The sequence below is a fragment of the Falco punctatus genome, assembly GCF_963210335.1.
Source record: "Falco punctatus genome assembly, chromosome: 12".
In the NCBI taxonomy this organism is placed as follows: domain Eukaryota; kingdom Metazoa; phylum Chordata; class Aves; order Falconiformes; family Falconidae; genus Falco; species Falco punctatus.
In genome coordinates this window covers 11508749-11521596 of record NC_137592.1, presented here as the reverse complement: position 1 = coordinate 11521596, position 12848 = coordinate 11508749, and positions in this window count along the sequence as shown.

Below are 12848 nucleotides of genomic sequence, written 5' to 3'. Positions count from 1 at the left end.
CAGAACATTTTTCTTCTTTCATCATTTCTTTGATGTTCTATCATCAATTTTCTATCCAATTTAACCGGTTACTTAATATTAATGTAATTTTAGAAAATACCATGTATTACAGTGAGACCCAAGCTAAGAAGACTAGAGCAGGGGAAGTTTCCTATTAGGCAAATGGCTATCTGAAGTACAGAAGAAGCAAGACCAAAAGTAAAATTAACGTGTGTCTTCTGAGAGGTTGTGCAAAACCCACACTGAAGCAAGTATGTAAAAACACTCTCTTTCCTTCATCTTTATCCTTAAGTAGTGTTCTCCCTTTCTTCATCTTCTAGTTTCATTGGCTAGCTTAAAAGCATGAAAAACCTATAGTCTTTCTCCCTCTCACACACTCGAGGGTGGCATCTTCCTTTCTCTCTTTGTGTGGGCTGGAGAGAGGTCAAGTTCCTTTACTGAGATGTGTATCATATGTAGGGAAAGAAGAATTTGGTGCCATCTGCAGGAGCTTGAATGGGAATTAATGATACCTCTATCAGATGGCTGTGAGTTGCTGTCAGATCAGTGGTTCTGTTTTCCTTGTCTGTCTTCATTTTGCGAAATGGTAGGTGAGGACCTGAACTGAAAAGCTATTGAGAATCAGGTTCTTTATGCTTTTTGACCACACGTTTTGAGAGAGAGAAAACTATTTACAGAGGAATTTCATCTGAAACCTGGAAAACTGCTTGCCAAAACACAAGTGGGAAGAAAAACTCAAATAAGCACTTTACATTACTATCTTTAGGAAACATTGCATTTAGTTTGCTTTTAGAAGCAGCTGGTTATTGCTGAATGGCGACAATGCAGAGTGACAGTGGAGGGGTCACCCTTTCACAAAGCCATTTACCAATTTCTGATCCAAAAACAATCTTTAAAAATAAATGAAAAGTGAATGCAGTCTGTATGAATTCAGAGATGACCTAGGACACAGTTTACAGCTGCTTAAAAGAGGAGAATTCAGTGTGTGGGGCATGCTGGAGAACTGCCCTGTATTTGGATATACAAAATAAAGATCTGTTTTGTAAAGGAGCTGAGCACCTGGAACTTTCTTCTGGCATTAGCCTGCTAGTCAGATCAAGCAGATAAATGCTAATCTAATCAATCTATTAAATAATTATTTTTTCAATGAAATAGAGACTAAAAAAAAATTTTAGTAGCAAAGCTCTCCAGTCAATACCTTTGCATAAGTAGTGTGTGAGTACAGAATGCTAAATAGAGGCTACACGGATGTATATACAGAATGTACACACACACGTCTTCTCCAACCCGTATCTATACTAGAAAAGAGAAGACAGGATAGCTGATGTATGAGCCAAGGAAAACATTTATTTTGGATGATACCTTTTTAGAACTGACTTCTCTGCAGAATTCAGAAAATGTGTTTGAAATTAGAGAGGTCTGTTTATGGAAGATATAAAAAAATAGATGGAAGAAGAAATCACTTGGAGAAATGCTAATCTCTTCCTCCACAAACTGCCCTTTGCTATGACCCTGACCTTTACTTCTGTCACTTGAAAAGATCCTTAAATATTTGTTGTGATATTTTGGGAATAGACAGGTACAGACAGAGCTATGTGTTGGCTACTCTGACTCATTCCGTCCCTACAGATGAAGCTATAGGGAAAAATATATCTAAACATGCATACGGTCACATTATTTTTCATGCAGTAAGATGTTCATGTTTAAACTGAAACAGTCCCACAAAGTTATTAATTTTTATTAGTGCAACACTAAGCTCTGAAAGAACACAAAATAAATAAGTAGTGATTTCAGTAATGATCATACTTGTATATTTTCTTACTATGTAATTAACTTCTGATGCTGTATGTATGTATCACATGGATACACACTTAGCTGAACATATTTGTTCTGTCACAATCTGCAGTCATCTGTGCTGTAGACGTCCAGTTTGTCTGCACTAAATGTGATATGTTTCACACATGCGACTGTGAGACACGCAACTGTGAGAACAGTTTCTACTTTTATTAATGCTAACTGTTACCATGCCTGCAACTGCCAAGTGCTATGTGGCAATTACAGTAAGCTACTTAATATAGTGGCCAGTGGGAGAGGAGGAGACTTTTGCTCTCCTAGTGGCATTGTTAAATGCAGCAGCTGTTTTAGAGATAAAAACATGTACACAGCTGGCTTCTGGGTAGTTGTTTTTGTTCTTTAAACCACTCACTTGCTGTAACTATTCCTAAACAGAGCATGAATTTTACATACTTGGCATAATGTTTGAAGATCTCTTGTTGATTTTTGGAGTTTGAGTTTCTGTTATGCACTCCAAGTTTTTATTATATGAACATCAACAATGTCTATGTTGATTATGTTTCTTAAACTCATGGTTTCTGAAAGGCTTTGGAATCTGTCCCGCTTTTCATTGTGATAATCTCAAGATGGAACCAAAACTCTTTTGAAAAAGAAAATACCTTGGAAAGGTATATTGACTAGTCCAAAGCATATTGGCTGCTACCCTTATGGGAATAATGCCCCTTTCAGATATGTTGCTGTTTGTGCACCTGAAACTTCTGCTTATCTGTGCAAAAGTAAGCTACTCTGTTTAAATGAGTGACAGAAAACATAGAATGAATTGAATACCCTGTACAGAACACTATGGGTTTGTGGGTTTTATTGTTATCAAGTTTATGTCATATCAGTAATTTGAAGTTACTGGTGAGCAAATAGTACTTATTTTAGGAAGAATGAGGACTGTGCCATTCTGTGATAATTTTTGATATGATTATTTGGTTTACTGTCGGGACATTACCAGGCACATATCCTTTCTTTGACTGTTTCTTTCCTTGCGTTCAGAGTTAGGTTGTAGTATTTCATAGCTGCTTTGCACAACTGTAAATTACCCATTGCACATGTGTCACATGTCATGACAAAACAACCAAAACCCAAGCCAATACTTTGAAGCTCATACTTGCAATTTTATAAACTCTTAAGAAGGCACTGTGGCCTCCTCTGCTTATTTGTCATGTTTCTCAAGTTAAAAGTCTTACTTATTATAACTAAAAGATAGCTTTTATAAGGTAAGTCAAAGCTGAAATTTGACTTGCCTTCTTTGTGTCACATAGAGGAATATACTATCTATCAGAAATTAATTTATCTTGCTTCTTGGAATTGCTTTGCAGCTATGCTGCAGAGATAACATAACAGTGTCTGAGACGCCTTCTGTCTCCAAGAGAAAACAAACAAACAGCTGGGAGTGATTCCCCAAACAGTCATTCATCATGCAATGTTCAGAAAGTCATGAGGAGAGATGCTAATATAGCTCTCACTTCCAGGGTTACTCTACATGTGTAGGACAATTGCCTTCCTTACAATAGCAACTGGAAAACTGGAGCTTCTGCAGTTGTTGTGTGCTTATTTTTAACCAGTTAGTATTAACCTGGAATCAACAAGTTAGATAGCAAACAAATACAGTAAAAATGTGAATTTATGATGTGCGCTACCAGTTTTTGTTGTCTTTTTAAGCAGAAAATCCTGTTTTTTCCCCCATCTCTATATTCTCCTGAAGCAAGCTGCTTAACAAACATCTTGTGCTAGTGTCTTAGAATACACACACACACACACACATTCCACGTGATAAGGAAGATCTTGGTTGGAGAGATTGTATATTGTTTAATTAGTTCTCTTGAGGCCTCATCTTTAATGCTGATATTCTGAACATTTCTTGAATCAGTTCTAGTGTTTTATAAAAAAGTTGTCAATTTAAAACACTGACGTTCGGTAACAGAATATACCACACTGAAAAATCCACATGCCGTGATTTTACCAGGAGTGAAAACTTACTTTTACTCCAGAGAGTACAAAGATTTCTAGCAGTTCAAATAATAGAAAAATTAGAGTGCTTTACTGGCATTTTTAGGTCAAGTTTCAATACATACTGAAATATTCTCTTTTATTCCAGAGTTGTTCCAGTTTTATATTTTCATATTTCTTCCAGCAAATTCTGTTACGGATTTTTTAACTCTCATTACAACTATGATTTATTTTCTCCTTTCAGCTGTGTAAAGCCACTGAAGCTGTGCGGCTATACTGGGAGCTAACTGGGTGGCAGATGTACATAGGTATAATTAACATAATACAGACCAAATGAACATCTACTGTGAGAATTATATTTGCACCTAATCTAATATTGTATTAATAGCAAGAGTGAGGGGATCACTTCTTACTATTTCACCTTCAGAGTTTAAAGTCATAAAATTCACTATGCAGGAAAAACACAAGTGAACATAGAGCTCAGTAACAAAAATAAAGGAGAATCCACTTTCATTTTTGCATGTAAAATGCTTTTTTTTGAAAAAAAAAAAGAAGGCCACTATTACAAGTGCTGTTATGTGTGGCTGTAGCAGCTTTCCAACTGAATCATCAGCTGTGTTTGGATCCAGATTTTCAGTTTTACTGTGCAGATACCTGCGACTTGAACGAAAGGATTCCCTACGTATAGCTGGCAGAAACAGTAGGTTTTTATAGATAAAGGACCATCTACTTGAGAAAAAGAACTAACACCCCAAAACAGTGAGTTGCGACCTTAGGAATTACTTCATGGCTACATTTGGCAAGCCTTTCCCAAGGCAATGTGGCTGTTTGGTCAAAGGGAGGAATGGATGGATTGGTTTCACCTCTTGTTCTGCAAAAGGGGCAACCTCTGGTTTTCTCTCTAATAAATGCTGCAAAGTGTGTGGGGTCACCACAAGCAGGTAGAATACCTCCAGTGGCTCAGGTTCCCCTGCATCAGGTCCAGTATCAAAAGGTACTTGGATCTAAAATATGAAGTAAAAGAATCTTTCCCCATCCATAGAAATTAAGTAACTCATAGACGCCTAACTGCATTTTTCAACACCTTTTATGTGAACAAAATGTGTATTTCAACATGTGTTTTACCTGTGAATAGAATCTAAAAGAACAGTAAATCAAGTGTAACCACTACAGAAGGAATTTAGTACTTTTGTACAGATCCTGAAACAGAGGAGAATCTGGTTAAAAGTTTCTCATGACAGCTTTTCTAAAGGACGGTCTCTCCTTAGTTAAAAAAAAATGCAAACCCTGTTTTCAAAAAAGAAACCTATTTGGGTTTTGGCAAACCATTTTTCTTTTCATTTAAACCATTTTTTGTGTGACGGTTTTTCATCACTATGAAATATCAAGATGGAACAAAAGATTGACATAAGTGAAGATGTCAATCTTTTAATATGAAGATGTCACATGGGGAAAAAAATACCCAAGCCACTTTCTGAACAGTTTTAATAAGATTGGAACTATTCTGTAGTATTCAATAATTTCATGTTAATTTTGTTCATTTTTTCCCTGTAAGAAAGGGGAGGATTGAAGATCTGCACAATTTACGGTGACTGCTATCTCATTTTGGCTGTCAGTCAGCAGCAGGCTTTTGTTCCCAGCACAGGTCAGCTGCGAGAAGACAGAATGACCACGGGTACATCCTCATCCTGGGCACTGACCAGGCAGAGCTCAGCCAGTGTTTCCAAGCCCACAGGCACTTGAGTGTCTCCTGATGTGACTGTAATGAAATCTGGTCCTACATATTCAGTAGGTTGAGTCTTTTAAAATGAACTGTGGCAGCTAGTTAGTTTTTTTGTTCATTGGTCCCAAATTTATTCCTTGCTGATAGCCACAGTGTCAATAAATGTGCTCCAGCAACATACTATGCAAACACAAAATTGCACAGTTAAGTAGTCAAAAGTCAGGATGTGCAAGCAGAAATACACCTTTGCTCAAATGCCATTACCCCCGAGTTTTTGTCATTCTTCATGGTTCTTAACCATACTCAGCTCTGATTGATTAGAGCCTTAAGGGCACATTTCCCTTTGCATGGAAGTCTCATTGAGCTTTCTGTTTCATGCTGATTAATCTCATTCAATTTATGCCTATTTCATTTTGGGATGCATCAGTCTCTGGGAGGGGGGAGTCCATCTGTGCCTATAGGGATCAATTGTTTGGGTGCAATTAGTCTATAACAATCCGTAGCCTCAGATGAGTTCTGTGCAAGAGTGCTTTTCACAGCTGCCTTGCTCCGACTTGCTGGTATGATTTCAGAGTCACATGAGTTATTAAAAATTTCCTTGCAAAATATGACTTAACTGCTGGACAGAAGCAAATGTTCATATCTCAATTTCTGGGTTCCCTCTGAAAGGCTTGAGAGATTGCAGGAACACTTAACTGTAAATGCAATCATTTTGTAAGTACAAAGCTTTTATTATCCTGGGCTAGGAACAAATTCATCAGAAAGCTAGAATTTTTTTCAGTTCTTAGTGATTACCATCTTACACACCGTTAACTATGTTGATTTTGCTTTTCTTTTCAGAGGCTGAAATAATACCTGAAAGCCCACTCTTCACTTCTTAATAGTATTTGAAAGGACACATACTTCAGACTGTAACTGTGCTGTTATTGTCATGTATCGCAGACTATTTTTATTCAAAGTAAAATGTTACTTACGTAAGCAGAGTTTTCCCACACTATCACAGGTTTAGAGAGTGGTTTTATAAATTTAGAGGCACCATTTTAGGCTACTAGACTAGATGAACCTGTGGTGTGACACAGTTTGGTCATTTTGATGTCCATATATAAACAACTAAAATGACTGGGGGCAGCAGTCCACCCTTAACCTTAAAATGCTGACCGTTTTCATACTCAGAAAGTGGCAGATCTGTGGTATCAAACTGCAGTGGTTTATTTTGTTACGTATTCCACTCTATCTTGTCAACATATTCTGTATTATGGAAAATAATGGTGTAGACTAGTCCATGTATTCTGTACAGTTCCCATTTACACCAGGTGCTGCAATCCTGCATATTTACCTTCTTGAACAGCAATAGAGATATTCCATGTAAGCTTGTTTTCGACAAAAATTAAACCATATGTAATACACTGATAAGACTTTCCCACGTGGTAATAAATGCAAGTGCTACTCTGCTTTCTTCTCACAGAATTTAATTAACTTATACATTGGTGTCCATAGCACCAGTTCGGCCACTCAGTTCGTTAGTCACTAGTTCAAAACCTGCTCAGAGGCTTGCAACTCTATGTAGGCTTGCTGTAAGCCAATATCTCTAGCATGCAGAGAGTCCAGGTTGTTTGAAGAGAAATGCTCTTTTTTTTTTTTTTTTTTTTTTTTTTTAACCAAAAATGGCTGTTGTTGACGTGCAAACTCAAAGTTATACAAACTGCATGAATTTTATAGAAAAAAAAAAACACGTCTTAGATGAGCATTGTGTGGTCTGCATGTGCTTACAAAGAGGTATGTTAATTGAAAATATATTGACAAGGCAAGCAAAACCCCTGCAAACAAAATTAACTCACAATGTGAAATATTAGGAAAATAAAAAGCAGGACACATCTAAAGAATTGGCGCTTCTTCCAAATAGTGAAATAAAATTGTTAAGAGAAAACCAGAAAGGTATATTATTATTTTTTTATTACTATTATTATTGTTGTTGTTGTTGTTGTTTTTCTTTATCAATAGACTTCAGTAAACTAGCAAAGAAAAGCTACACTTACAAAAAATTTCCAGCCGCAGCCCTGAGTTACCTGAGAGCTGCAGGAAAGCAAGCCAGGAGTGTGAATGTTGGCAACGATGATAAACAAGAGGGAATGGGACTGCTGTGCTCCTCCTGAGCCTCGCTTGGGGCTGCGGGTGGATGTGAGGGCATCTGCCTCACACCTGCTCACCAGCAGGGTGGAAGTCATGGGGCTGAGCTGTCAAAGGAGAAACTCCTCCTCTCTTCCTCAACAGAAGTAATTATTCCGTGGCCTTTTCATCTAATGAATCAGCTCTTTGAAACACTGACCTGATCAGCCTGAAGCATCTCTGGACTGGCAAAAGTTTATATGAATAATTTTCCTTTTGGTTTTCACTTGAACTGCTCTCCTTTTTTGTCTCTAGAACAGCTGTATTGGGTGGCTGTTCATCCTGCAAATTTTGACCAGTATTGGGTTTTCTAATAAAATGTCACTGAAGTTAATATCTAAAAAGAGAAGGAGACAGGGATGGAGGCTGCAACAAAAGACTGAGAGGCGCATCAGTAAAAATAAATGGTGGGAAGTAAACTTTTTAGCGCATTTTCCTGTCCCCCCAGCACTTCTGGGAGGCGAGGTCCACCTCACTCCCAGCCTGGAGTGAGTGCTTGCACTCTGCTTCCATTGGCGTAAAACCAATTACTCCTGGCTCTTTATAACTCTGTGCAGTGCGTGAAAAGTGTATCAGGCCCTAAGTGTTTTAAATTCAGAACAGTGTATTTTACACAGCTGCACTGTGAGATTTTCATTCATCCATATAATAGCTATATGCTTTGTCCATATAAAGGTGGTTTATGACTTTTGTCATTTCACTGTTGCCACAGGGCTATGCAATTCTTAAAATGTATTCCTTCCACAATTCCACAAAGCAACAATTATCTAAAAAAGCAAAAGAAAAGAGTTATTTCTGTTTGACCATGAAGAGGAAGAGAAGCAGCCTGACAGAATTTAATATTTCAAGTTCTGAGAACTCTGAGATTTACTAGGGGCATTCTGGTCTTGAGGTTTAAAATCTAAATTATTGGGAAAGCAGAAAAATATTGTTTTGACAGAATACTCTGCCTTTCCTATTTTCTCCCAGCTATGTATTTGTACCTATTTTTTTACTGAAATCTTAATTATGAAACTCATTCTAACTAACAATAGTTTTAGCAAGTAGGTCATCAACTTAGTCCTTTAGCAATTGTTATTGCTTATGACCATATTCTGGGTTATTGTATAGATATTTTGGTATGTTCAACTGCAGATAAATAATTCTGGAGGACATTCATGGTTGTTTTGGTGGTGTGCGCTTGAGCCAAAGCGGTACTGCTATGGAAAGTCATTGGAATGGTGATGCCTCAAACCAGTAAGTCTCCATAGCAACTTAAAAACATGACAGCTGTACCAAGAAATTGCTAATAGAAGACCTTAAGACATTTGTCTAAACTCATTCATACTTCATACTCATTATAATTAGTAGAATGATTGTAAGAAAATGAAGTCTAGGGGAATAAATACTGAATATCTGCTTTTTCTGTCATTTCTCTCTGACTTCAGGTAAATTATCTGACCTTGTCTATGGCCAATGTAAACCATAACAGTTAAATGTAAAAATATTTCATAACATAGCTTAATTACAACAATATTTTATACTGATGTATACAATATTTAATTTGTTATGTTATACGCATAGTGGAATTTCTCATTTATAAGCATAAAGCTAGGTCTTCTGAAAACAAACAAGATTTCCATGCTCATAATGTTAAAATTATTGTCTGTAACAATCTATGTTGAAAAGATTGCATGAAAAATGCAGCATTAAGAGAGACACTCTTTTAAAATGGTCTCACTCAAGTCCGAATTACTGGCCGCTGATTAAAAAAGAGAAGGATTCTGTGGGATCAAAGTCCCCCAGATAAAGCACAAGAGAGATTGCTAGCTTTGGTCTGCTCGAAATGTCCAAATGCACTAGAGAATGAGGCAAATGTCTGTGCAACGATTGAGCTACAGTACGTAGCAAGAACAGATATTTCTATGGGTTGACATCGGTTTGAAAGACGTGTGACATAGGCTGCTGATTTTAAGGCAAACTTCAAATTTTTAAAATTATACATTGTATATGTAAAATTTCCTTTACAAACAGAAGTTCTATCTAGTGGGACAGAATTCTATGCAGGACCTTATGAAGTGAAAAGTTAATTACAGAACTGAAAAAATAGATGAAACTGATTTTATCTTGATTAAATTTTTCTTGTGAGTTCTGCCAAGAATACATATTCTCCAGAGTTTCAAAAGGACAATTTAATAAAGCTGAAAATAATTTTGAGACAATCAGCTGGAGAAAATGTAAACAGAAAAATGTGAAAGATAATTGTCCATTGTTGAATAACATTTAACTAAATGCCCAAATTGCATATTTCGGAATGATGTTGCAGTAACTTAAGGAAAGAACAGTATGGGTCAAAGTAAAATGAAAGGCATCTATAAATCATAGTGAAACATGAAAAAAAAAAAAAAAAGCTGGAACATTCATAATAACAACCGCCTTGGAGTTTAGAAAGTAAGTAGTGGAAGCAAAATATTAAAGACAAATTCTATGGTTAGCAGGTTTAAGGACAAAAAGTCAGGCAAAGGAGTTGAGTTGTACTGTTAATCCTGATAATATTGTTCTGTGACCATATGATGATAGCAGAACTGACGGGAATTCATGAAAAGCAGCATCTCAGTCACTTTGTGTCTGCATTTGGGGAAAGCCAGATGGTAGAGTCATATGACATGACAATGTACTCCTTTTAATTTTAACCAGCAGTTTATTAAAGTTAGACATTTTTAAATCTGCATGTCTAATTAACTTGCATCTGATAGTTTTAAAAGAACTAGCAAAAGACCCCCATGGGCATTTAAAGTTGATGATTACAGTCTTGAAACAGGGGAATTTTCAAGTTGGGAAAAATCTAATGTTGTGCCAATATTTGAAAATGATAACAGGACTAACTCAGGAAATTAAGGGCCTATCAAACTGAGATTGCTCAAACACAATTAATGTCCATCAACATTAGCTTCACAAAAATAAATTTCGTCAGGCTAATTTGATACCAGCCTTTGATGAGATTACAAGCTCTTTTCAATCAAGGTAATATTGTTGATGTAATAAACTTTTCGAAAGGACGTGCATTCACAGCAGAAGACATTTTGTTAAGAAAATAGAGAAATAGAAAATCCACCTAACAGCTATTAATTTAATGAAATATTCATAGGTCTTGTAACTTCAGATAAGGAACCATCAATGGTGAGGGTTTGTTTCTTGTGATGTTCTCCCCCTACATTATCTTTCTTAACGAGACAAGAAAACATGACATTTTGTTGATGAAGTTTTCTTATACCACTACAACTAGTGGAGAATTAAATACTAAATAATGCTGGTAAGCAACAGAACATTTCTTTACAAAATGGAACAGGGTGTTTTTTGGAAGCCTGTGCAGTGAGGAACCATGTGAGCCACGCTTATAGGATGGAAGAGACTCCACGCTGGGGGAGAGGACTGAAAAGGATTCAATTTTATGATGGATAATCAGATACACATGGAGTTCCCACAGTGCGCCATGGCCAAAGTGCTAAAATGATCATTGGACTATAATCAGGAGAATATGATTAAAAGCAGGGAGCTTGCATCACTCAGGTGAAGATTTACTCAGGGAAGAGGGAAGGTGCTGCACAGGCTGTAGCTCCTTGGTGAGGTCTGGTCTGGGGCTTCGTGTGTCTGATGGAGAAAGTGGGGCACTGCGCAGCTCCCCCCGTGTGCCTGTGCTGGCAGCCAGCAGCCTGCCACCGCCGTGTTTCATCACTGCTCATGGTACCCTCTTCTAAAGGATTTTGGTTGTCTTTTTTTTTATTATTATTATTTTATTGATTTTTTAAAATATATTATTGCTAATTTTTTTCCTTTAAAAAAGAAGGTTTGACAGGAACTCTGAGTATAACAGAATGAAAATATGCTGAAAATGAGGGACTAAAGTTCAAACGCTTTGACTTATTAAAGAACAGAAAAATGGTACAAAGACATTTTAATTTCTCTGGCAATGATTAGAAAAATCCATTGCCTAGAATTGGAGAAATTTAGGCTTGATGTAACTTACCACAGAGAAGGGAGCCGACCACTGGAAAAACTTACTGAAGACTACAGTGAACTTTCTTTGAACAGAAAATATGAAACCATGATCAGTTTCCAGCCTGGCTTAGCTGCAGTATTGGTCTTGATACAGAAATGAGTTTAGGGGACTCCTGTAGATGTGTGATGAAAGGAGTCACATTAGATAATTAACAGATCCCTTCTAATATTGGTACCTGTCAGTCAAAAATGTGAAATGGGCATGTTATTCTGTTATCTGCAGCAGGGACTTAATTACATTCTTAAAAAATGTGCTTTGCAAAAAAAATATTTTATAAGCTAAATATCAGTCATATAAGCTATGAAATGTTCTAATTCTTCACTCCATAATAACAGATTGATTTTTCTGATTGACATAAAGAACAGAAATTCAACCAGATTACAAAGCTGATCTTTCATCTCCAAAGCAGCATGCTCAGAAATCTGTTGTTTCTGTCCACGTAGGAAGGGGAAAGAGTAATGTACTACAGCTCTAGAGATTAACTGTGGAAGTCGGGAGGGTCTGTCCTGCTGTGGGAATACAAATGACAGCCCCAGCCTGCCTGCCACCCTTGTCCCTCTTGCATGGCACAGGATCATGCAGGAGATATGTTAGGATTGCACTTGGGGATGAGGGGAGGAGGTGACGGGGCAGGGCTAGAGTAAAGGCATAGATAAAAACTCCTACCACTACTATGATTCTAGAAAATATACTCCTTTATGCTTTCAGATGCCTTTATTTGCTCAAAGTTTTTTATTTTTTTTTCTTTTTTTTTTTTTTTTTACTTTTTCTTTCTACTTAAAAGTACATATTAACTCAAGCCATTTTGTTTTGCCTTTCTTGTTACACCTGCTGGCACCTGTTTCACCTCATTGTACCTGCTGACATAATATTGCTTGCTGTTGAGTCACAGCTCTTAGAGCCGATTCAGCCGTCCACTCCTCTGCCACCCTCCCCTTCCTGCCTGGAGTGATTCAGAGCTGGGCCTTCGCACACAGCCTCCACCAAGAAGTTAACAAAAAAGGAATAAAGCCTTTTAAAACACACCGACACACCCTGCTGCTCTTAGGGTCGGTCATTTGGCCTGTGTTATAAGCAGGCTCTCTGCGCTATCAGTGAAATGAGAGAAACCATGCCTTCTTGTACATT